Source organism: Ursus americanus, chromosome 4, assembly GCF_024610735.1.
Source record: "Ursus americanus isolate L20-20 chromosome 4, mUrsAme1.1.p, whole genome shotgun sequence".
NCBI lineage: Eukaryota > Metazoa > Chordata > Mammalia > Carnivora > Ursidae > Ursus > Ursus americanus.
The window spans coordinates 24,754,524-24,779,137 of NC_142130.1; the positions used below are offsets into that span (position 1 = coordinate 24,754,524).

Consider the following 24,614-nt stretch of genomic DNA (forward strand, 5'->3'; position numbering starts at 1 on the left):
CCCCCCACCCCCAAACACTGAGATGGGATCTTACTGTGCATTTCTTCTGGTACTTAAATTTTTCTGCCTTGGAAAATTAGTAATTTATGTTCATGTTTTAGTTTCTCTGCAGAGTCTTTGAGTGGGACTCATTTCTGGGTCAGGGATGTCTCTCCTTTGACCTTTCCCCTCCTCATCACCTCTCCTTGCCTTCTAGCTTAGTGCCAGGTGGGTGGTAGCTGTTCAGCACGGGCAGTGAATGCCTGCTGTGTGATCTTAGACAAGTTGATGAACTTCTCTGAGTCACAGTATTCTCTTCTCTAAACAAATTCTCTGAACTAATTCTGACTTCCTAGGTTGTTGTGAAGGTTAGGAATTAAATCGAAAGTTCTTTTAATAGTGCCTGGCACTTGGTAAGGACTTACTAAATGTTATCATTAATAAATGACTTTACTGCTGCTCGTGAAGCGGCAGCATTTCCTTCTAGGATTTTCTTGTCATTCTTTATGATTGATAGAGAAGAGACATGCAGTCTAGGATTTCACATCAGCCTTCTTTATATAGGAAACTAGATGTAAATATGCTGTTTCAGTTGTATACATCTTGCATTCTTGTATGATTGCTGACAAACCAGCAAGTAAAAATTATGCTACTGTTTCCCCTCAGTGTCAATTCATGGTGTCATTAAAATCTCCGAATTTTTCCAGATACTGACTGCTGACACTGATTTGACCAGAGGTTATGTGAATCAGTGTCCTCACTGAGTGGTGTGGCTTGATCTTTGAGGTTTGACTCAAGTCCTCGGTCCTTTGTCCTTTGTTTATTCTGTTGTGGGCAGAGGAATCAGGCAGCAAGACTTTGACATCCTCTTACCTACCTCTCTTCTGCTGGCAGAGAAAATGTTGTGTAAAGAAGGGCAACAGAATGGCTGAAAATTGCCGTGATGAAAAGATACTGTAGCATAATGAGAAATCCTAGTATACGTGCATATTTTTATATATTTTCGGATATATGTGAATGTGTATGTTTGTCTATATTAGACTTTGGGATTGACATATTGTTATGTACAAACAATATGTACTTTCCAAATGTGTTTAGAACCCGTTGTCATTGAGTCCTTATACATCGACCCTGTCTAGTTGTCACAGTGGAGATTATGATCTCCGTTTTATTGGGGATGTTCAGAATTATTGACTAGCATGTTCTACAGCAAGGACAGGACCCAGATTTTCAAAGTGGTAAGGCAGCCACCTTTTATCACAATCTGTACCCATATCTGTGATCTATATCTGTAGCTCGGAAGGTAATTTAGAAGCATGGATGCAGATTCAAGTTGAACATTCACTTCTTTTGTAATGTCGTTTAAGTTTTTAATAGAAATAAAACTACAGCAAAGTTGTGTTTGTCATCACGTGGGGTCCTTCCTATATCTTCTTGGTATTGTGGTGGCGTTGGTGCTCTGATAACTGGCCCGTGGCAGGTGCGGTGTCAGAGTTGACCGAATGCTCCCCAGTCCTCCTAATCCCATCATTGCGGCACGTAGCACACTTTGTTAACTGCTATATGTGCAATTATTTGATCACTGCCTTCCTCCCAGACTCGACTATAAACTTCACAGGGGCACCATGGTGTCTTAGGGGTCTGAGCCCAATGGATGGTGGGCAATAGATGCTTCGCAAGTCACTGTTTGATGAATGAATGAATGAATGAATGAATGAATGAATGAATGAATAACTAAACGAGACTTAAAGTCCAGAATGTCAGGGCTAGAAGGAGCTTTCTAAGTTCTTTGAGTTCAACTTAATGAAATACTACTAAAAACCTCCTCTGTTCAACCGCTGACAGAGATGTCTTGGAGTTCACAGAGACAAACAAGATATGCTTTCTGTGTTCTGAAACTAATCATTTAATGGGGGGCATTAAAAATATGTGAAATGAATCGTAACAGAGCTCTAGGCAAAGCCTGTTGGGAACGGTAGAGAAAGATAAGCTATTGCTTCTGATCCGGGACATTAGGCAAGGCTTCCTGGAGATGCATTTCATCTGGAACTTGGAAAGGAGACTCTTGGTGAATGGGAACAGTGTTAGGAAAGAACAGTGTATTTAGTGAATGGGTCAGGGGCATGAGTCACTGGGTCTAATGGAGGGACTGTGGGAGCCGTGAGCCTGATGTCAGGCCTCAGCGTGACTATGCAAAGTGAAATGTTCTCATTACCCTTTCTCCTTTTCCACCCATTGTGTTTCTTTAACCCCCTTTAAACCATCCGTGCCTCTGTTCTCTCTTATTCTTCTCCCCAACACCCCCCGCCTTTCTTGCCAAAATCTGATACTCAGATAGTGAATAGTTTGTTGCACACACTGTCTCTGTTCGTGAATTAACGGGACAGATGGGTGGTCTGGGGAACAAGGCACTTTCTGTAATCTGTAGCATGAGGCCGAGTGAGGTGCTTCCCGAAGTAGGTTTCTTTTGCTATTTTTGCTCAGATTGTGATGTGGCCATGGCTTCAGTTCATACTTTCACTGTGGGGAATTTCTAACCTTGAGAATCAAGCTCTGGGTACACATTTTTTTTATATAAGCCCTTTTTTGTGGAAACTGCTCTGCCAAGACGCCTAGTGATTTCTGCTGTCGTCTGCCAGGCTGGGGCGTTCAGTCCTGAGCACGCCAGCCGGCTGCGCGGAGCTCTCATTGGCTCCCGGGGCCTCCTAGCTTTAGGAACATACCGCGCGGGCTTAGGTGTCTCTTGTTACAATTGTTTTGGAAATGACAAAGAACACTCTAAGGAATACAAGTTTTGCTTCTGTTTCAAAGGCAGGGTAGAGGCAGATGGGCCAGTCACTGAAGGCGTGCTTGTGAGAGCTCCTCTCGAAACTTGATTTTCACTGCTTGAACCTCATTTTCCATGCTTTTATGACCGATAACACCTACACACCAAGGAAAGTGTAATTCTTGCTCGGAGTGCAAGAAGCCATTTCCATCCTTGAGCTCCATGTAATGGTTCATTTATTTGCCGTTAGTCTAACAACATAAGTGGCACTCCCTGTTTGTTACTGAAAATAATGAAAGCCACACAAAAGAGCAGAAGGCAAGTTCTTGCAGTCGAATGCAACACTGGAGAGTGTCAAGATACTGGCCTTTTCCTGGGGCCTGGCTTCGTCACTTATAGGCTCTGTGACATAGGTGACATAGGTCACCTATCCTACTCACCAAATGGGGGATAAACAGAATTGGCCTGCACTGACTTCTCCTTCAAATGGCAATTGTGTGCAAAAGGGAGTTGTAAATTGTACACGCTGAACAACTGTGAAGGGCTGTTATTATTTCACCCCCTGGCTCCAGAGAAATTGGTAGCAGGAATCTTAACGTACCTTTCTTTGCTGTTCTGATTCAGCGCCACCGAGGGCTTCGAGAGCTTCGGCACTTCTTTTGCTGACATTCCTAATTAGCAGTGCCGAATCTCAGCATTGTATCAATCCTCCACCAAGCCTTACGATGGAAACAGGTGTTCCCGTTATAGCTCTACCATGTGCACGACAGGAAAGAATCATGTTGCCATCAGAACCTTAATTTATCAATCTTACTGACTTAACTTTAAATTTGCAAGCTTAAGATGATTCATTATCAACGTATTTTTCATGCCTTAGCTTTTCTCCAGGGAACAAAAGGAAATGGCTCACACCAGCACTTCTGATAAGCTCTCATTCCGCAAAGGATGGTGTGCCCTTAATTTTGTCAGCATGTGTATGAAGAATGTGCTTTAAGTAGGGATTCTTTACTCTGCAAATACAGTGCATAATTTTCAAATACGCCTTTAAATCTGCCTCAAGCCTCTTCTGAATCTGTGTATTTTTTCTCCCTTCATTAAAATGTTCCAACCTGGAAATTTCATCTTTGGAAACTCAGACACTTTTTACCTCTTGTGACGAGAACGACCAAATGATTTCAATACTTGAGAAACGACAAGGATGACATATTTTTGGCCTGCACCGCACTGATATGGTTGAGCTGTATTTTTCTTCTCATGATACAGATCATCTATGTGTGTCTATGTGTATTTGGTTTTGTGTCTATGCATGCATATTTTGAAAAGATAAGAGGTATGGAGGTAAGTTTTGAGAAAATAAAACAGTAGTGGACAAAATTGTCTCATCACGTCAGCAACGCATCTCAATTCTAACCTCGAAACCAAAAGGTTGTGTCTGGTTCTTTGATTATATACTAACCAGGAAAACAGATCTGTTACACCTGAGCTGGATTGTTCTCAGGATTTTGTGGAGGGAAAGATACAACATAAATTCATCATAGAAAAGAAGAAAGACTAATCTGTTCATTTGTTCTTTCGTTCATGTAGCCAAGCAACATTGGAGAACCCATCGTGTGCCAGATACTGTTTTAGGTCCGAGAGTAAGTTGTGAATAAAGTCCTTACCTTCCTGGGTTTTACTTTGTAAAAAGGAGGAGGACAAGCCGTAAAGAAATGTCTAAGGGCTCAAAGTGGAGAAAATCACACATGCACATAAAGACACACAGGCATTGGGGTTAGAGGATGAAAAATTCCCTGGTCGGTTGTGATATAGAATAGCTGTCATGATTTGCCATCAGTTCCATCACCCTTAAAGGCCTCTCTTCTTATCATGTATTATTTCATTTGCTCCTTCCGTGTCCCATCTGGTGGGGAGTAGGAGTTATCTTCCATTTTGCACCTAATTCTTTTATTTTTTGGTAAAAACAACTTTCTCATTCTCTGCTCCAAGGTGGTCACCTTGCATGTGTGTTTTGTGCTTAATAATCTCAAGAGAGTCCTATCCACAATACTTACCTTAAAAAGGCTTGTGGGGTACCACTGAAATGACTAGAAACAGCTCTCTTTAGTAAGCACACTGGGATTGTCTCATTATTTGCAGGGAGCCTGCAGGTTTGGCTTCCTTTTGCCACTCAAATCTCACATGGCCTTTATGAACCAGTGAAAGTAGCAGGTGGCGTTTAGCTTTTAGTTTTTTTGAAATTTGTCTCTTTCTGCCACTCTCTAGTGGGCTATGAGGGTCAACCCTTCATGAAATGGACCACAGATCATTTCAGCTCTTTCTTTGTAACTTGTTGATTACTGGTGGGTGCCATTTAACTTCTTTGTCTTCAACTCCTGAGGGGACCGCTTTGACAGTGTCATCTGCAAGCTTCTGTGGGTTGTTTTCTTTTGTTTTTATTGTTACTTGTTATTTTCACTTATTCTTTAATAATCAAAACCCATGCCACTTGTCAAACTCAATTTCCCCAAGTTTCCTTAGTTTTGCACTCACTGGCTGATTACCATACTGTGCTGACACCAAACTGTGTCCGCCTCTCTTCGGCGCGTCACGCTCCTTGCCAGCCTCCAAGGCCTGGCTCACCTTCTTCCTTTTTTAAAGACCCTTTGCTTGTTAACACTTATATTCCCAAAATGGCAGCCAGGAAGAGCTGACCAGAGTAGGGCTGTGCAGTTTTTATTGCTCTTTTTACCTTCCCTCCGGGTCTTGGTTAGCCCTAATTCTTACTTTGTAGCTTTCCAGAACTGGCATGCTTCCTATGGAACTGCTGTTTTCATAGTTGTTTTCCAGACTGCAGATGCTGGTGACCACATGCATACGGCAAGAGGAGAAGGCGGCTCTCCTTCAGCTTTGGCATTACAGAGGATTCTGGGAACGTGGAAATGTGGGAGCTTCCGGAAGCCTGAAGTGGCGGTTATAGCCTGAACAGTCTAACTCTTTGATTCTCTGGGGTAGAGAATCTTAGAAAGTCTTGACACAACCTTAAGGATCACTTGGGCCATCGACCCTGCTTGTACCTTAAGCTCAGGAGGAGAGCTTTTATAAAATACAAATGCAGCGTTCCCCACTTCAGACTCTGACTTAATTGTCCCACAGTGGGTCTGCACATCGATGCTTTCTAGAAGTTTTCCATATGATTCTGTGAAACCAGGTTTGAGGACTGCAGAGTTCATCTCACCACCTGATTTGATTGGGAGAAGATAAAGGTCCAAAGCAAAAGTGACTTGTCCAGACTTTCATAGTAGCATGGCTGTCGAGTAGGGAACATGTGTCTCCTGATTTTAAATCAACATTACATCCGCTACACTTAGTGTCATGTATTCTCATTTCCCATGTCAGATTGTCTGCTGTGGTCTCTGGTGGAAGGGGGAAGAGAATTCCAGAGCCTGGCCAACGCAGGAGAGTAACTGGAGATTGTTTGGTGCTCACACGATTGAACCTAGAATAGGTTGAGCTTGTAGGCTGTTGACTCAGGAAAGAAGGGGGATCTGGATAACTGGGTGGATTTGGATTCCCAAGGAGAGGGTCATATGGTTTAGCTTTAGGGCTTGATCCTTCAAAATGTGATTGTATTTATAACAGGTATTTGTGGTGTGTTATAAAAATATCATATTTTTGGCAAATGTCTTGGGTTCAGGTTATGATTCTGTCCTTAGGAGATCTGGGGACTTGGACAAACTCTGGCCCATTTTGAGCTTTGTTTTCCCCTGTTTTTGTAATGGACATAATGCTCCCATCTCCCTGAGTTGTAGGAAGTTTACTGGAGATGACACATTGTCAACGCTGCCGCATGATAGATCCTCAGTGAGTGCTGATTTTGAAATCAGGCAAGTCTGTCTAACATTTGCTGCAACGAATGAGATAGTACTAAGTATGTGGACAAATCAGAGGGTGATTTCTGTCAACTTTGCCTAGGACAGTCAGTAGGACCAAAGTGGCAGACTGTAGCTAAGTCCCAGCTCGTGAACCTTGCATGGCATGTGGTACCGGAGGGAGAAACAGTCAAAACTGTAAGGCAAATGCTAGTCCTCTCCTCCACATTTGTATCACAAGTGTATCCTGCCCTGTTTCTTAGTGTGCTGGAGGCTTTTTAAGTTCAGAAAGATCTTAGTGAATGCCAGAATCATGCATTCCTGAAAAACCTTGGACGTTAACTAGTTCAGCCTCCCATCCAGAACTTGCATCCAGGATAAATGGTTGCATAGACTCTGCTTGTACCCCCAAAGTCATGCGACTCTTATTAATCTTTGGAGCCTATTTTTTGGATAAACCACATTGTTGAAACATATTTCTTATATTGGATTCTGCCTTCTTAAATCTTTGTTTGTTTGTTTCAAGTAGGCTCCATACCCAGCATGGAGACCAACCCAGGGCTTGAACTCAGGACCCTGAGATCAAGACCCGGGCTGAGATCAAGAGTTGGATGCTTAACCGACTGAGCCACCCAGGTGCCCCACCTTCCTAAATCTTTTTTCTCAGTTAACACAGAGAAAGTCTGATCTTCTTTCCCTTCTGAGGACCTGCCTTAGTTAAAGAGGAAAAGCTTACAGGAAACAGAGACTAACTCACACTAGCCAAGTAGAGGTGGTTTGCTGTATGTTAGTAAATCCAAGAGAGGTTGGAAGCCAAGAAGGTGGGAACCACAGTAGCTCCAGGCCTCTTAAGAACCAAGAGTTTCAACACTTTCACACTGTTGAATTTCCTTTGTACATCTCTGCCCTTTCCTCCTTACGGACATCACAGGCATTAGACTAAATTATGGGTATGACTGCAGGGATGGTCAAGTTTTATTATTGGTCCTTGCAGAGCATCTCTTGTTTTCATTTTTATGTTTCTTCCATTTTTTCCTTCATCCTTCATCATCATGCCAATTTCCCTTCTACCTCATAGATTTCTGCTCTCATGTGTTTGGAATAGTCCTTATATATGTATGAATCTTCAGAAATATACAGTATTTTAATTTACATAAATTTACATAACAATAATGCCCAACACTTGCCACCTGCTTCCCACATGCTAAGCTCTCTTCCAAGTCCTTTCAATGTATCAACGCCAGTGATTGTCCCAGCAAACGGTGAGGCAGAGACTATTACCTTACCTGGTTTACAGATTAGAAAAGTAAGCACAGAGAAAGTAACTTTCCCAACGTTACATAGCTGGTGAGTTGGTAGCTGAGCCAGGATTCAAACCCAAGCAATCTGACTTTGCACATCTCACTCTTCGTTACTTCGCTCTTGTGTCTGTAGATTATGGTACAGTGTTCCGGATCTGGTCCTATTTCTGATCTTTTTTTGCTGTTATTATGGCCCAGCATAGTCTTTCTTTGGTCCCCAAATTTAGCGCTAATTATATTATGAACCAAAAGACATAGATAACATCTGTTGAGCGTTCAGGTTGTATCAGACATTCTTTGTATGGGTTAGATTATTTACTTTGAATGGCTCTAAGATATTGGTATTATTATTATTTTTTACAGGTAAGAAAAACTTGTATGCATTTCAAAACTGGTGAGGCATGTGTGAGATATATTGAGTCATATACATATAGAATGCTCAATGAGCATATAATGATTAGGGCTCCTACATTATCTCTGATACACACTCTGCCCACAGAGTGTGCTTTACTATTGCTAATGGGTTTTAGCAATTATATTAATTTACGTTTGTCAATAAGATCAGCATAGTCTTTTAAAGATCTAGAAGTTTACTGTTTCTGACACTGCAGAGTATTCCAAAGTGTGTATGCATTGCATTTCATGGATTTATTTCCCTGCTCATACACATTAAAGCTACCTGCAGTCCCCCCTCCCACAAACCTGGTTATGATGAACATCTTTGTACAAGTGTTCTTAAGGATTGACAAATGTTCGCTCAGACTTTGTAGCTAGGAGTAGGGTGCTTGGTCATAGTACACTTTCAGACTCAATTTCATTAGGTTTTGCCAATTTTTTTTTTCTTCCCATAATGGCTGCACCAGGATCCATTTCCCCAGGAAAGCATTAGGATTCTCGTTTTCTCTGTGCAGTTCCCAACACATGGTATGTCACATAGCTTTGTATTTTTTTGTTCATGTGATGGGTATAACTGGTAGCTCCCAGTTTCTGCTTCTGTTCCATACGCGGTAAGCTGACTCAGTCTCCCAAAATTACTGGGGAGCAAAGGGATTTGTTTTATAATGGTGAAGTGTCCATTTCTGGTCAAATAGATCTCTAAGATTGTGGTCACAGTAGGCAAACCCTCATTAGAGTTTGTGGGTAGAGCAGATTCTCTGAAAACGTGGTGTTGTCAGTGGAAGCTGTTCCACTGATGTTACTGACGAGTCCTTCTTTCATTCCTTCCTTTTTTCAATGTTGATTGAGTGACAGCCGTATCTTAGAAGTTTTCCTAAGCTCCTCAGCTGAGGGACTGTGAGCAAAATAGACATGGCCTCTGGTTTCTTGGAACCTCTAATCTGGTTTGGTGGGGGATAGCTGTTAATCAAGTACTCATGGAAACATGTAACCATGGCAAGTGCTATTCATGAGAAGTAGAGGCAGCGGTGGAATATAATGGACATGGCTGATCTATTTATGCTTATTAGATATAATTATATAGGCATGCTGCAGGTCAGGGAAGTTAGAGGATAGGGGGATGGGGTGGGGAAGAATATTCAGACAGAATAATCTGCAGGGACCCAGAGGAAAGAGGGAATCTGATGTCCTCAAGGAATAGAAAGGCTAGGATTGTTTTGAGGGCTTTTATTCATTTATTTAACACATTTTTATTGAGTGGTTGCTATGATCCAGAATAGCGTAGGGGGTGAGTGAGATGAAGCTAGAAAGGTGGGCACAGGGCTCTGTCATGCACTCATCTGCCTTGGATTTTCTCAAATTCAAGCAGCCTGTGTTCTAATGTGTTGTTTGTTTGTTTTCTTTATTTTTATTTTTAATAATCTGGTTTCAGACCTCTCTTAACCTTTATTTACTTTTACCAGAGGGTCGTACGGTTTGTCTCAGACCCTCTTCAAGGGAGGCCTGCAGAGCTAGGAGTAAGATCTTAAGTCTTACTCTCCAGAAGAGATGGATTCTTGACATTGGTTAAGTTTTGTTGCTGTTAGCAGCAAACTTCACTCCTTATTTTTCTTCTTTTGCCATTAACCCAGCAGTATATTATGTGGTCTTCAAGGGCACATGGTCTGTTTATGCGGAATGGCTGTAAATATAGTTAGCCTTTGTGTAGTGGCCTGATCTCCACACGTCTTCTTTCTTCCTTCTTCCAGAAGAACCACACTTGCTACATGACAAAGTCAGGCTATTGTCTGCTCACTCAGTATTGTCAGGCAAAATGCTTAAAAGCTGTTCGAGTGTATTTTTCTTTTGTCCACTGATGATGAAATCTCTCTCTCTCTCTCTCTCTTTTGTTCTTGACATATGATGAGAAAGAAAACCAACAAATAAGAAAAGGACCTTGGACAATTTCTACCCACTCCTGATTTCCCTGTCTTCTAACTCAACCTTTTGTATCTTCTACTTTTGCCCCCTACCTCAAAGTCTGTGAGGGGAAAATGGTTGCTGTTGAAGGGAGATTTTTTATTGGCCCTTGCTTTGTTTTCTAAGGGGTGAAGTGGACATAACACTGACCCATGATGCAGGTGGTGAATATTATGGGCTAGAGACCACAGCCTGGTTTTGCCTTGTCTTATCTATTTGATGGAGTTAGCTTGTGTTCTGTGAAGAACCCTCTATTTTATCACATCTTACTCATATTTTATTATCTCCTGCTTCTCTTTTCTTCAAGTACTCCCCCATGCCCGAGTCCTTGCTTGAGTATAGGTCTTTAGCTAGACCCAGAAACTCACCCCTTCACTCACCCCGACGTTAAGTCAGCTCACGTAGCTGTACATGACCGTGGCTCTCATTTGTATGTAGTAGCCAGCAGGAAGGAGACTGCGGTTGGCTATTTAAGATTCCTCCTTAGGTGGACCAACGCTTTCGGATTCTCTGGTTTCACCTCTTTTAAATCTGCTCCTCTCCAGGCATCTGTTCCTGATCTGCATAAGCACATTATTTCTCTTTGACTCTTCCTCCTTTCCCAGGTATTGGGATCCACCTGTTCTATGTGCCCATCATTTCTGTCCTTCCATGGCATCATTCCATTCCGTTCTTTGGCAGGTGCTTTGTTTAGACCCTTCATGGACTCTGAAACTCCTTATCTCCAGGTCCTGGGAGTCCATTCACGCTGCACCTTGTACTTCGTTTCTTCTACAATATCGACCTGATCCCATTAATGGCCTATTGCAACCTTTCCTGTACCCACAGTCACTGTGGGGATAAGTTCCATTCCGGCCAGGAATCTGTGATCCCTTGCTGATTGAATTTGCTTGTTTAACCTCAGCATCAGTGGCTTCCTGTTGTGCCCTCTGCCCTGGCCAGATTGGACCCTGCGCTGTTCCCTGAAAACATGCCATACTTTCTTTCCTGTGTCTTCACCCAAACGGTTCTCTCTGTCTAGAATACACTTTCCAGTGTTTCTCCTTCCACATATCTGTTCTACAGTCTTTATCAAAATAGTACCTTCTCTGTGAAGCCTCGTCTGCTTCCTTAGCTGAAAGTTATTGTGATTTCCTCTGAGTTTGTTACATATGGGGACTTCTGTTTCTTAGCATTCTACAGATGAGGAGACTGGACTCAGGCTCAGTAACTCCAGCTCAAAAATGTAGCAGGTGTAACTGTGGAGGGTCTAACTTATATTCTAACTAAAAATGCCATATTCGTCCCACCGTACCGCAGTCTTCCCATTTCATATCATTAGTATAATTCTACCTTATACAGTACGGTCGAGGGAAGGGTACTGGATTAATGTCTACCTTTTATTGAGTGCTGAGTATATTCCAGATACTGTTTTACATATTTTATGTTTATTTAATAATCATAAAATTCTTTAAAGCAAGAAATTTTACGATCCGCACTGGCCATCTGAGGAAGTGAGGCTTGGAAAGGCTGAGTAACTTGTCTAGGGTTATGCAGCTAGCACGTGGCAGCCAGAGTACCGACCCTGTCTGGCTCCACAGCCCGTGCTCTTTAACTGCCCTGCGATGCTGTGGATAAGCAGGAGCTCAAAATAGAAGCCTAAAGCCACTGACATTTTCAGTGAATAATATTTGACAATTGTGGGCTATAATATTTCTCAGTAACTTTTCTCCATGGAAAACCAATGGGTCTCTTTGATGTGTTTTTAGACCTTATGATTTTCAAAGATTCCTCTGTTGTGGACACTTGAAATTTGTAATTGGAGATAAACTAATTGCTAACACTTTCCTACCCGGAAATAATTCAGCTCTCATGTATTTGTGTTCTTTGAAAACAACTCCAGTTTTAGGCATTCTACACAAGCATGAGCTAACTACTTATGTTCTAGAAGGTTTTCACGACCTATTGATGGAGACACAACTTCTCTTATACTGAGCATTTGGAGAAGTATCCTTTATGCAAGTGAGATGACACAAATTGTTAATGCCCTGTTTTACATTCATCTTTACAAGAGCTGAGCAAGAAGAGAATATTGGTTCTTGGGACAGACAAAGTGGACAAGAGTTGAATGGGTAACATAGGTGCTACTTATCAAGCTGCATGGTTTCAGGGCAGTTTATATAGACTACATTCTTAGTTGAGAGCCTGATGAAATCTCAAGGCCATTATTAATAATAACATTTGGGGACTAGTGAAGTGCTACCATGATAAGCACTGCCGTGGAAAGAAAAAAAGAGGTATTGACATGATACTCTTGGCCTTTTATTTTGAGAAAGATTCTTCAGGGCTTCAAGTGAAATGGAATCTACACACACTCAGGAAAATGTGATTTTTCTCGAAGCTGACGACTAGGTTTTCCACATTTCTGATAATAAGCCTCAGTTAATGTTTGGAATGAATGAAGCACAGTCAGAGGAAAAAGGCTCAAATCCTTGGTCTTCTTGATTGGTGACATAATTGATCTCACTTGATCACTCACCTGCTTTCTGTAAGACATAGGCCATGGTCGCAAACAGTAGATAATGTATACTTGATTTAAAATGAGGCTGGAAGTAAACTCTGTCATTTATACTGACTGGAGAAGAAGAAGGCCCATGTTGGTGAATCTGTTAGAACAAAAAAATGAACGTGACCTGCTCTGGATATGGTAAAACCAGCTCTCAGTATGCAACTTGTAAAGAGGATATTACTTTTGTCCAGAATTTTACAGGGATCTTTTTATTAAGGGAGCAAAGAGAACTACAGGTGCCAAATATGGTTGTGAAAAAGTAAATCTGTTTTTGTTGGATGGCTCATTCATTCATTCATTCGGCATTTATTGGCCCTATAAGTAACCCTGTACCATGTGCTACAGAAAACATTACCAAGTAGGTCACAACCAACAGTAGGTCCCGCATCCGATTAGGAGTTTGTGATATGACCAGCAACAATAAACACATGTAGTAAGTATTATTTGGAAAACTTGTTTAAGCTTTGCGTGTGTGCGTGTGTGCGTGTGTGTGTGTGTGCATGCACACACATGTATTTGTTGGATCTCAGTGTAAAATGCATTGCTTATTCTGGATCATAGTAGAAAATATCTGAAAACTTGCTATGGGAGTAGATGAATTAATCAGTTTCCATCAACAGAGAGTTCACAGGTAAGTAGGTATAGGTACAATTATAAGGTAGAAAGTGGTAATGTTTTAAGGGAGATATCTACTATGAGAATACAGTGAAGCCAAAATAATTCGAATGAAGAAATCAGCAAAGGTTTAATGGAGGAGCTGCCCTTGGTGCTGGGCTTAACCGTTGGTTAACGCTTAGCAGGATATAGTACATGGGAGTCAGGATGGGGATCGGTGTGTGTTGGTCTATTTGAAGGCACAGAATCGTTCCACGATATTTCTAAGAAGTATTGCATTTCTTTTGGCCGCTAATGGCAGAGCCAACCTTGGCTTTGGGTTTAAGAAGAATGTGAGCACACTGAGCAAAGAAGTCAGGTAAGCAAATGGGGCTGGGGTGTTAGGAAATGCCTGTTGATTTATGAGAGAAGGAGCTAAATTCAAGGAAGAAAAGTGCATGGAGTGGCGTGATAATAGTCTAGAATTCCTTTTATGGAGAGCACGTGGCAGTCATTTAGTTCCTGAATCCTTGCAGGAAAGGACAGGAAGTAACTCTCCAGAGCTGGAGTTACTCCTTGTAGAAAATTAAGGGGGTTTTGTATTTGCATTAACTCTTTCGAAACGGGCACTCCCTTTTGGTACCCAAAGCAGAAATGGACTGAAGAATCACAGAATTTTACATCTGGAAGAGAATTATTTGAGAGCCACTAGAAAGAAGTATTCAGGTTTCTCTGTGAACATTAAGAAAGCGTATGGGTGGTTGACTGGTAGTACTGGACTCCTCCCAGGAATTTGGTCCATTTTAAAAAATGGAGCAGGGTTCTTCAGCGGGTGCTGAAGTCTTTGAGTTGAGTCTGGACAATACTGTTCCTGGGAGCCTAGGGGAGGAGATGCTTCAGGGGGGTGAGAGCTCAGTGCCATGAAGATCTTTTCCTACTCTATCTACCGCCTCCCCTTCTACACTCACCGTCTTGATGTACAGTTAAACCATGTAATTTTCAAAAGTTCCTAGTATGCAGAAAAATGGACTGGGGTACCGAGACATTTGGGAGCCCATCTAATTCCAATTACATCTGATTTTTTTAAGAGAGTAAACGCCATTGACGTGCTAGAATTTGCCTAGATGGACTTCCAGCGCTGTGAGTGCAATGTCAGCTCTTTGCGACGATGGGTCTAAGCGCGTGAACTGCGCCCATGTCTGGAATCCCGTTGTCGAGGGGCTGGTGCTCTCAACGCTCGCATTTGTCAGGGGGAGTGATTTGAGAATTAAAATCTGGGAGTGTTCCCTTTATCTTTTGAGATCACCGGCTTGGTGCTCTACAGATAATAACGGTGTTATTGATAGTAAGGTGCAGCACATTGGTATCAAACTACGAGCCGCTCTGCGGAGCAGTAGATACTGTATTTTTAGTTCATTTCCTTAGGCAAATGCAAATATTGTGCTCGCACAGTTACCTCGGGCGTTCACAAGTTGGATTTCCAGTGCAAACAGTTTCCAGTAAATATGAACCAGCGAAACTATTAGTTTTGCATCCACTAGGCGCCTTTTTAAGCTTCTGAAGAGATAATTGAAGGAGAACTCGGATATGGGGTAAGTTGTGTGTGTGTATAAAAGATTCAGCAGGGATTTGAGGCGCTTCCAACCCACATGAAACATTAAACATACTGGCTGAGATGAGCCTGAAGATGGGCTTTTTCTTGATCCTGAGGAACTGTCTGCTTTTTTATTTTATAAAACAAGACGAGGGCAGTGCATTTCCCTAAGAAACGAGGTGAACACAGTTAAGCCGTATTGCCATCCTTTGCCTTAGGATGGTGGGGGTTGCTATCATAACTTTTAAAAATATATACTTCTCATTTGTCAAGTGTTTTAGTCTGGAGAAGTTCAAACGTGTGCAAAAGTAACGAGAATGCTATTACGAACCTCCATAAATATAGTATCCGGCTTTGGCAATGATTTGCCTTAAGTCAGTCTTGTTCCATCTATATACCTATTTCTTTTCTTCACCCAAGAGTGTTTTGAAGCTAAGCCCAGATATCATATCGTTTAATTGCTATTGTAAATTTTAATCTTTAGTAGGTGTGTCTACAAGATTTCTAAAGATGGAGAACATGTTAGGAGGCCTCTTTTGAAAGGTATTTATTGATCTTGTGGCTTTTGTGTAGGTATAGGAGTGGCAACTCTTTTATGGAGGAGGAGATTAGAAAATGCAATCTTTTATTTTGCCTGTTTCTCTATGTTCTGGATGTAGTCTTAGCTTTGGGGATACCGTGTGGGAGTGTTATTTGAGAAGGGTTTAAATGTTCAGTGGCATATTTGGTTGAGAGAGACACCAGGTTGGTCTCATTTTGTCGTCATTATTTATTGAGATACATTAGATAAACATTAGCCATACCTTTTTTTCCTTTCTCCTTTTTTTTTTTTTTAAGTCATCTCTACACTCAGCAGGGGGATGGAACTCATGACCCCAAGGTCAAGCATCGGATGCTCTACTGACTGGGCCAGCCAGGCGCCCCACACAGTAGCCAGCCTTTTGCACGGAAGCCTAAACAATTAGTATTCTTCAGTTATATAGAATATCTATTTAGAGCCAGGTTGTGGTCTTAATTTTAAAAGTACTGTAAGTAAAGATACTGAAAGTAGCCAGTTGAGCACAGCCTAACCCTTTACTGTAGTGATCCCTCCCATTCTCTCAGCCCAGGCAGTGGGTCTTGGAGTACTAAGCAGAGTCCAGAGTACATGCTTGTCATTGACTAGATTACCTAGAAAACAGAGCCCGTGGCAAGAGCATATATTGCAAGCATGTCCACATATGCTTGGAAGGAGCAGGCCCAGGAAGCAGGGGAAAAGGAGCGAGGCCTGGAAGGAGGGAGAATGGATACAAAAGGGAACATGACCAAGCTGAGCCAGGACTTGCTCGCTAACAAGTGCACCTGATTGCTTGGTTTCACAGCATGTGTTCACAAAAGCCTCCACCCTAGTGAGTCTCACAATGATTCATGAACAGGAGGAAGGGGGAAGAAGGTCTGCACGGGTTCCTCGGTCCCATTGCTCCAAGCATGTTACTTGTTCAATATTGACTTCCCTAGGAAACCTCCTTTATTAGCTTTATTTTCTGGAATGGCGCTTTTGAGTATGGTTGACTATTTTAAAATAAAAACCACGGGAAAGAAAATTCTGGGACTTCATTTCCATGGTGCCTTTCTAATCTCATGTGGCCTCGGGGGAAAGACAGGGTTTCCTAATATTCCACACCAAACCTGCTTCTGAACTTTAATATCTGATTATTATCATTGGAATCAGATTAAAAGCATACTTATTTTCCTCTTAGTAACATATATTGATTATTCATTTGGGATCCTTTGTTTTGAGATGAAGAGGATGCCCCAGTCATGTCCATGCAACCAGTATTTTCACATGGGAAATTTAGGTTTTCAGTTTTTCACTGTCTTTTTTTACTGTTTTCAGTTTTATTAGCTTTGGACGTGTAGCTTCCCCTTCCCCTCTGCCCCATTTCTTTACCTTTATTGCCCCACTCAGTATTTCAGATTGATGTTCGTGCGTGGGATTATTAGAGCAAGTGCATTTTTAATGCTCTGGATTCATTTTAGCAAAATTTTATCCTAAAGTTACCAAATTACACTTCCATTAGTAATGCGTGATAGTGCCAATTTAACCATATGCTGGTAATTCTTTTAAAATATGCTGTTTTTATGAGAACGTGATTTTTTTTCCTGTTTTTTGAATTATTAATATGGTAACTTTTTTTCACATATTTGTAAACCAATTATACATTTGGTACATAGGGTCAGTCACTCTGTTAAATTCTCTCTACGTGTTATCTCTTTAGTTTTTCATTTTTTTTTTTTTTAATTTATCTGAGACAGAGAGAGAGCGCGCGCACAAGTGGGGAGGAAGGTCAGGGAGAGAGGGAGAAGCAGATTCTCTGCTGATCAAGAAGCCCAATGAGGGGCTTGATCCCAAGACCCTGAGATCATGACCTGAGGTGACGCTTAACCAACTGAGCCACCCAGGAGCCCCCATGTTATCTCTTTTTTTTTTTTTTTTTTGTTTAAAGATTTTATTTATTTATTTGACAGAGATAGAGACAGCCAGCGAGAGAGGGAACACAAGCAGGGGGAGTGGGAGAGGAAGAAGCAGGCTCATAGCAGAGGAGCCTGATGTGGGGCTCGATCCCAGAACGCCAGGATCACGCCCTGAGTCGAAGGCAGACGCTTAACCGCTGTGCCACCCAGGCGCCCCTCTTTTTTAAACTAACTTTTAAAATAGATGTATTACGGTTAGGATTATAATTGTTATTATTGTCAGTGTTAATATTCTCATTTCTCAGCTAGGGAAGCTAAGAAACAGGCTGAGTGATGGGTACAATGCAATGAAGCTAATTTGGGGCGTGTTTGTGGTTTACTCTAAATTCTATACTCTTCAGCCGGACACTCTGCTGCCTCTCACATGTACGTTCTCTTGATCAAATTGGTTTAAAGAAATCATTTGTATATTGTTGTGTTTGCATGGTTAGCCAATTACTATGAGCTTTATATGTAAGTGTTTTATTTTCAATTTTGTTGTAATTTGGAACCAGGCACAGACTGGTTTCAATTCTTTAAAAAAAAAAAAAAAATCCGCTTTTAATCAAACTGGCCAACTTTTGGTTTAAGGCAAGGATCTAAATTCATTTTTAAACGGCTTGTGTGTTTTTCCAGTTGTGGTTATTGATTAATCTTCCCCACCTGGGTAGTATCTTTAAAAAGACAGAGGACCTGCATGAGTCGCGTTCTGCCCAACTTAATTTTGCTAAATGCTCTCCTCTGTTTCCAAGGACCTGGGCAGCATGCTAACTAGTCATGGCGAGGATAGGACCTGAGTGGAAACTTCTCTGGCTGCATGGTCATCTTGGTCTTCTACCTTTCGGTGAGCTGGAGAATAGGCTTTCACCAGCTGTCGTTCATTGCCTGACCCATGCTAGGCTTTCCTGAGAAACTTTTGCATCCATTAAACATGAGAACTGACTCGTGTGCGATTTGTCCCAGGACTACAGCAAGCCCGTGGCAGATCCAGCACTGGCCTCTGGGACTTTTCTCCGGGTTGCTTTCTCCTTTGGATTATACCAGCGCATGCTGAGAAAACTGGCCTCATGTGCAGTCTCTCACTTATGAGTGTGCTTGACACAGTATTGAGTTTGCAGTTTTGAGAGAAAGGTGTAATGCTTCTTCCCAAAGAATTTTAATGAGTTTAAATAAATGGATGTTCCTGTTTCTAGCTCTTAATGGAAAATCTTTAATAAGGTTTAATTAATTAATTAATTTTATGTCACCTTGAATCAGACAGAAAAGTTAGATTTCTTGCTTTTGTAGCAGAATTTGGGGGAGGGGTGGTGAGTGGCCTGAACCATTTTAAGTATACTATGACTAAATCTGCCAGATCCGATTAAGTAGCTACGAATTTGAACTTGAGTCTAACTTAATTAAACTTAAATGAAACGGAAAGAGTCCCTCAGTCAGTGACCACATTTCAAGTGCTCAGTCGCCACACATGGCACAACGTAGAACATTCTCGAAACTGCAGAAAGTTCTATACAATGTTGGTCTACGTGGTTTAACCAATGGAAGATTCGGGGAAAAGGAGCAAGCATAGAAGTGTGTGTTTCTATGTGTTTTAGTGCAAAGTACCCTTGCCTTAAAATGTTATTGGTGATTGAGAGAACATTGAGATACCACGATTTCAAATGATCTCATCCTAGACGTGAATCAGTAGGGCAGCAAGACAAAGAATTGACTCTAAGAATGGATCAATACTTGTTATACCTATTTTATAACCGAAGGAGTTAGTAGGCACTCCAGAGCCCAGCCCCTTAAATATCAGAGAAGCAAAGGCTGAGGGTGTTTGAATGAATTATCAGAAGTCCTTCTGTTTTTGGAAGTGAGTTTTCTTATGTGTATACCTCTATTGGTTTGGGATGAACTGCCTGCCATTGGGAGTCCTTCCTTTAAGGAAGCTTAAAATGGAACTCTTTGAACTCCACACACTGTTTTTAATTGCAGAACCAAATTCAATGCAGAAAAAGCCTTACTGTGGAAACAAACAAAGGAAAACAAACTAGACCCTAAGTGGCTGCCATGATCTTTTATCCGGTTAAGGAAGTATATAGAATCAGAACGTGTAGCGTGACCTGTTCTTGGAACTTATTGTCTTAAGAATGCCCCTGACTGAAATTTAAATAAAAATAAAAACAAGAGCATATTTCCCCATTTAATGATAGGTAGAAATGAAACCTTGTTGAATTCCATTTCTGGAGGACTCTGCTTTCATTTTCATCCGTCGGTACTTAAGATCCTGTGTGTGGTTTGTGACTAAGATGAGTGGGTGGGGGTTAACATGAGAAATTCCACAATGAGTGAGTTGGAACCATTTGGTGTTATGTCCAAATAGCTCACATGTCCTAGTTAAGGCTGTGCAAAGTGAACTGGACCCTTCTAAAGTGGTGGCCCCAAAGATTGGGTTTAATCCTCTGGTGTGACAGCATTCACAAGTCTTTTCAAGAGCCTAAGTACCATAAAATACTCTCACAAAAGCCTTCATTCCAAAGAATGTGTGTGTCGGCTCTTGTCAAAAGCTCTTAGCAAAGAACAATGTGCCTAAAGCCATAATCTAATAAACAAACAGATAATCTGGTTCAGTTTTGTCTAAGTAATATAATGTCTCTATCAAACCATTTCCTGCACCTTGAGCTCTATTCACAAGGAAAGGGTTCTGCGTGGGAATGTGTATATATTTTCTCTTAACAGGAGGGCATTTAGCTCCTGTGACTGGATGTCTTGTTTTTCTCTTCTGAGTAGCTCTAGTTGTTTGCGGTGGGAATTTTCCGTCTTGGTAATTTGGTATTTTACTTGTTTTTTATTGTAAAAGGTAGAAATGTGTACACCTGAATTTAAGAAATATGGTTGCCTCACCTTCATCTCAGTTAACAAGGGTCGGGTCAGAAAGTTCTCACATGTTTTGAAGCCTTTCTACCAGATCTTTATGTACCTATTAAGTCAAAGGGAATAGGCTGTTTTCACGAAGAAAGTTTATGGATTCCTTTGGGGGATGCCTAGGATTTGCAAGGGTTGACAGCTTAGGTGTCCCCGTTCACACCACCAGGTCAGCACCCATCTGTCCTTTGGAGAATTATGGTCTGATAGTGAGCAGAATATAGCTTGTTAGGAAACTTGGAATATAAATAGCTTCATTTTCAATGGCGCGTGACGCATTGGAGTTAGGGTCAGACGTAGGTATTATCCACATTACAAGTTGCTTTTTGTCTAATCTTGCCTAGAGAATTATTTTTATGTCCTGTTCTTGGTAAGCACCTACTTGCAGTTAAGATAACTGTCCAGTCATGGCATCAGGAGGTCATTTTCTGACTCTGACCATTAAAGAGAAGCCTGAGTTTCTCATTGCCATTAATTGGCCCTTGTATTTTGAGTCATGGAATCATAAACTGTCAGTGCTGTAAGGGCCTTTAAAGGCCATTTACCAAGTCCCTTAGATTTATAAAGCCCACATCTCCTTTATAATATTCATGCCAAGTAGTCTTCTTGCCTCTACTTGAATATTTCGAGTTATTTGGCACTCAACACATTCTCAAACTAGGTGATTCCTTTCTCCTCAAATGAGGTAGTTTCTCTGTTGTGTCTCAGGATCCATAAAAGCAGTTACATTCTGTTGATATACTTTTGCTAATATTTCTGTGAGACTCTTCATGTCGTTTTCTTAAGAAACATGATTTCTCTTGCTATATCATAAGAACAGTAGAGGCTCTATTTTTATGTCTTTTAGCCTTTGTTATATTTTTTGTCTGAGGAGGTAAACATATTTGAAATGAAACCTTTCTATCGTCTCAGGTATATGCTGTATCTACCTCCACTTCTTTGCTAAATCATAACACACATTTTTCTTAAAGTAATTGATTTTATCCGTTCCCCACCCCTTTAAGGGCATTGCCATATAGATCATCACAGAAACATGGCACAAAATGTCCCTCATTCCATTTATGAGGTTCAGAGAGATGAAGGAACCTTTCTCTGGTCTGAAGGAACTTTAGCTGTGGTCTGTGTGGGCAGGTTTCTGGTCTCTCTGAGTTTCTTTATCCACAAAGTGGGACCGAGGAGAGTGATCCCACAGAGAGAGTATGTGGCTGGTTTTGTTACATTCTCATTCAAACGTGCTTCTCAAAATTTCTAACCTAGTATCTAATAGGGTTTTGTTTTGTTTCTCTTTTCTTAAATGTGGCATCAAGATGCTAGTTGCAAAAATAACAGAACAATGTGTATGGAATACAGAGGAAGTATTTTTAGTAATATATATATAAATCTAAGAATACACTAAAACATGATGAAATTTTCAGAAAATTATGGGAAATTCCAGAAAATTTGTGCCATGAAAGAGCTCTTGCTCATGTCTACATGGTGGCTCTGTGCTGATGAATTGTCTGTTGAGGTTTCTAGCACTGTGTGCACACTGCCCTTCTTCATGGCACCTTGGGGTTAGCATGGTAATGGCCCCCCATTGTCCACCTCCTAATCTCTGGAACCTGTGAATGTGTTGGGTTATATGGCAAAGAGGGAAATTTTCCGAGGATCTGGATGGGCCTTACAAGCGGACCATGGAGGGAAAAGGTTTTGGAGTGATGTAATATGAGAAAGAACTCAATAGCCTTTGCTGGCTTTGACAATGGAGGGAGAAGTTCACAAGCCAAGGAATGAGGGCACTTTCTAGAAGCTGGAAAGATAAGGGCATGGATTCTAACTAGAGACTCCAACGAGGAATGCAACCCCGGCATCACCTTGATTTTAACCCAGCGTTACCCATGGCAGCCTTCTGATTTTTAGAACTGCAAAGTAATAAATTTATCTTATTTAAACAATTGTCTGTGGTAATCTGTTGCAGAAACAATAGAAAACCGATATATACAATATTATGTTGAAATTCTCTGTTTACATGTCTGTTTTCCCCTCTAGACAAATAAATTTCTCAAGGGCAACAGTGTTCTTAAAAAAAAAAAAAATCATCTTAACACAGTCCCACATTCAAGAAACATAAAATTTCCTGTCAAACACTAGAGAGAACTAATATTTACTGAGTGTGTATAAACCATCTGCCCAGCACTGCCTTAGTTACTGTGCTTCGCAAATTTTTCTGACTCCCTAGGAACATTGTTCAGCCTTACTGAATCTCAGTCTTCTCATCTGTAAAATGAGTTTAAGGACTAGATCGGAGTTGGCAAACTTTTCTGTAAGTCTGGATAGAAAATAATTTAGGTTCTGCTGGCTAAAATGTCTTTGTCTCAACTACTCGGGTCTGCTAGCAGAATAAAAAACAGCCATAGATGATAAATCAATTAATGACTGTAGCTGTGTTTCAATAAAGCTTTATTTAGAAAACTAGGAAATGGGCTGGGTTTGACCATTTGACCAGTGTTTACTAACTGGTAGACTAGCAGACCCTCCTCATTCCATTCTAATTCCCATCTAATCTGATGATTTTGTGAGTTTATAAAGTTGTACCATTAGTGCCAGCTAAGCCATGAAAGTGCCAGTGGGACTTGGAGAGGTAACTCAAGTGACGAGATGGGTCTGTTTATAAGAAGCGGCATAATATTGCAGACTCAAGTGCCAGGAAGGGAACTGCCACCATGTCCTTGGCAAACAGACCTGGGACAAATGCTCTTAAGGATGAGACATAAGGAGATCCTTGAATGCCAAGGCTGAGCTCACTGAACTTGAAACTCAGAGAGCTGGAAGTACGATTGGAGAATGAAGGGGAGCGATACATGCATTGCCCTCTGGAATGATAGCCCTTCTGAGGCAGCTGGCCAGATGGAGTGGGAGGAGGGGACGAGTTTCTCACTCAGCTAAATTATGTCTTTGGGCAGCCAGGCCGGGTCTGCTAAAATAACAAGGTGCCTGAACTTCTGCCCAGAACACGTCACCAAGCTTTGCACTTGGGACTGTCTTCCATCACATGGCTTCCTAATATGAGGCAGTGAAGAAAGCAGAGTGAATGAAGTACAAGGAATGGGGTTTTCCTTGGAGTCCCTCCCTAGAGACAAAACTTAAACTTGACTTTTTTAAGAGATTACTTTTTGAATTTTCCCTTCTCATTCAAAAAACATATGTTCCTGCAAGATAAGCATCCAGTCGACTTCGCAGGCTTTTTGACGTTTGCCACTCATGTGGGACTTGCCCACGGTAGATGTAGGGGTGTGGGTTTATAGATCCCAGTGGGCAAGGAGAAGAGCCCCTCCAGAACCGAGCAGAGAGCGCTGGCACTTGGGGATGTTCTTGTGTGTCTGACTCCTGGCTCTGCTTGTTGTGCTTGTTTTGACTTGGCTGTTTCACTGGGTTTTGAGGACAAAACTGACCTCTTTGATTGATTCGTCACAATAGCTGTTTGTGCCTTAAAAATTGTTCAGGAACAGTTTGTCCATTTAAAAAAGAATGACCCAGTAATACTTCCAGACCCAGGGAAATGTCGGGTTAATCAGTCGCAGAGGCGCTTGATGTGCCAAGATAGTTCCACCGCAGGGCTCCTTACGTGGTTCCTTTCCAAGATTTCTAAACATTCCGGGGAGAGCAGAATATTTGTTTATTTGACTGCTAGGACTTCATTTTTCTATTGTTTTAGTTTCTCATGTTCTTCTCTCTCTCTCTCTCTCTCTCTCTGCCTTTACGCCTAACTCTTTGGAAACCCTGTATGTGAAGAACCATATTAAGATTATTGCGTCTACTCGGTTAATAATTATGGTTTTTGTTTTTGTTTTGTTTTTGAGTTTCTAAATGTGAAGAAAGGGTTTATGGGCAAGGTGCATAGAGAATCATCTCAAAATAAAAGTAATTTATATTCTTGTAGGACATTATGATTTTTAAATTATTTTTATCTATCTGGTCTATACAACTCTGGGCAAGTATAAAAGACAAATGCTGTTATTCTGACAAAAAAATATCTGAGACTCAGAAGTTTCATGAATTGACCATGTTCACACAGCTAGTAAATAGTTCAGGTGTGACTGTAAGTGATGTATTTTAATACCACGATACTATTTCTTTTATATTTCTAAGTCAGCTAACCGAGGCACCGTTCAAGTCAAGAGTGTGTTCCATTTATAGAAAACATCCCCGTGGGGATGTTCAGTTGAGTTTCTCTCTCAATCTTTCAATCTCT

The 24,614-nt window shown here is 41.2% G+C and overlaps 1 protein-coding gene across 27 annotated transcripts in view; it reads left to right on the plus strand.

The window, feature by feature from the left end:
• LPP (LIM domain containing preferred translocation partner in lipoma) overlaps nt 1-24,614 on the plus strand; it is a 639,448-nt gene that overhangs the window by 242,030 nt on the left and 372,804 nt on the right. The window lies entirely within an intron of this gene.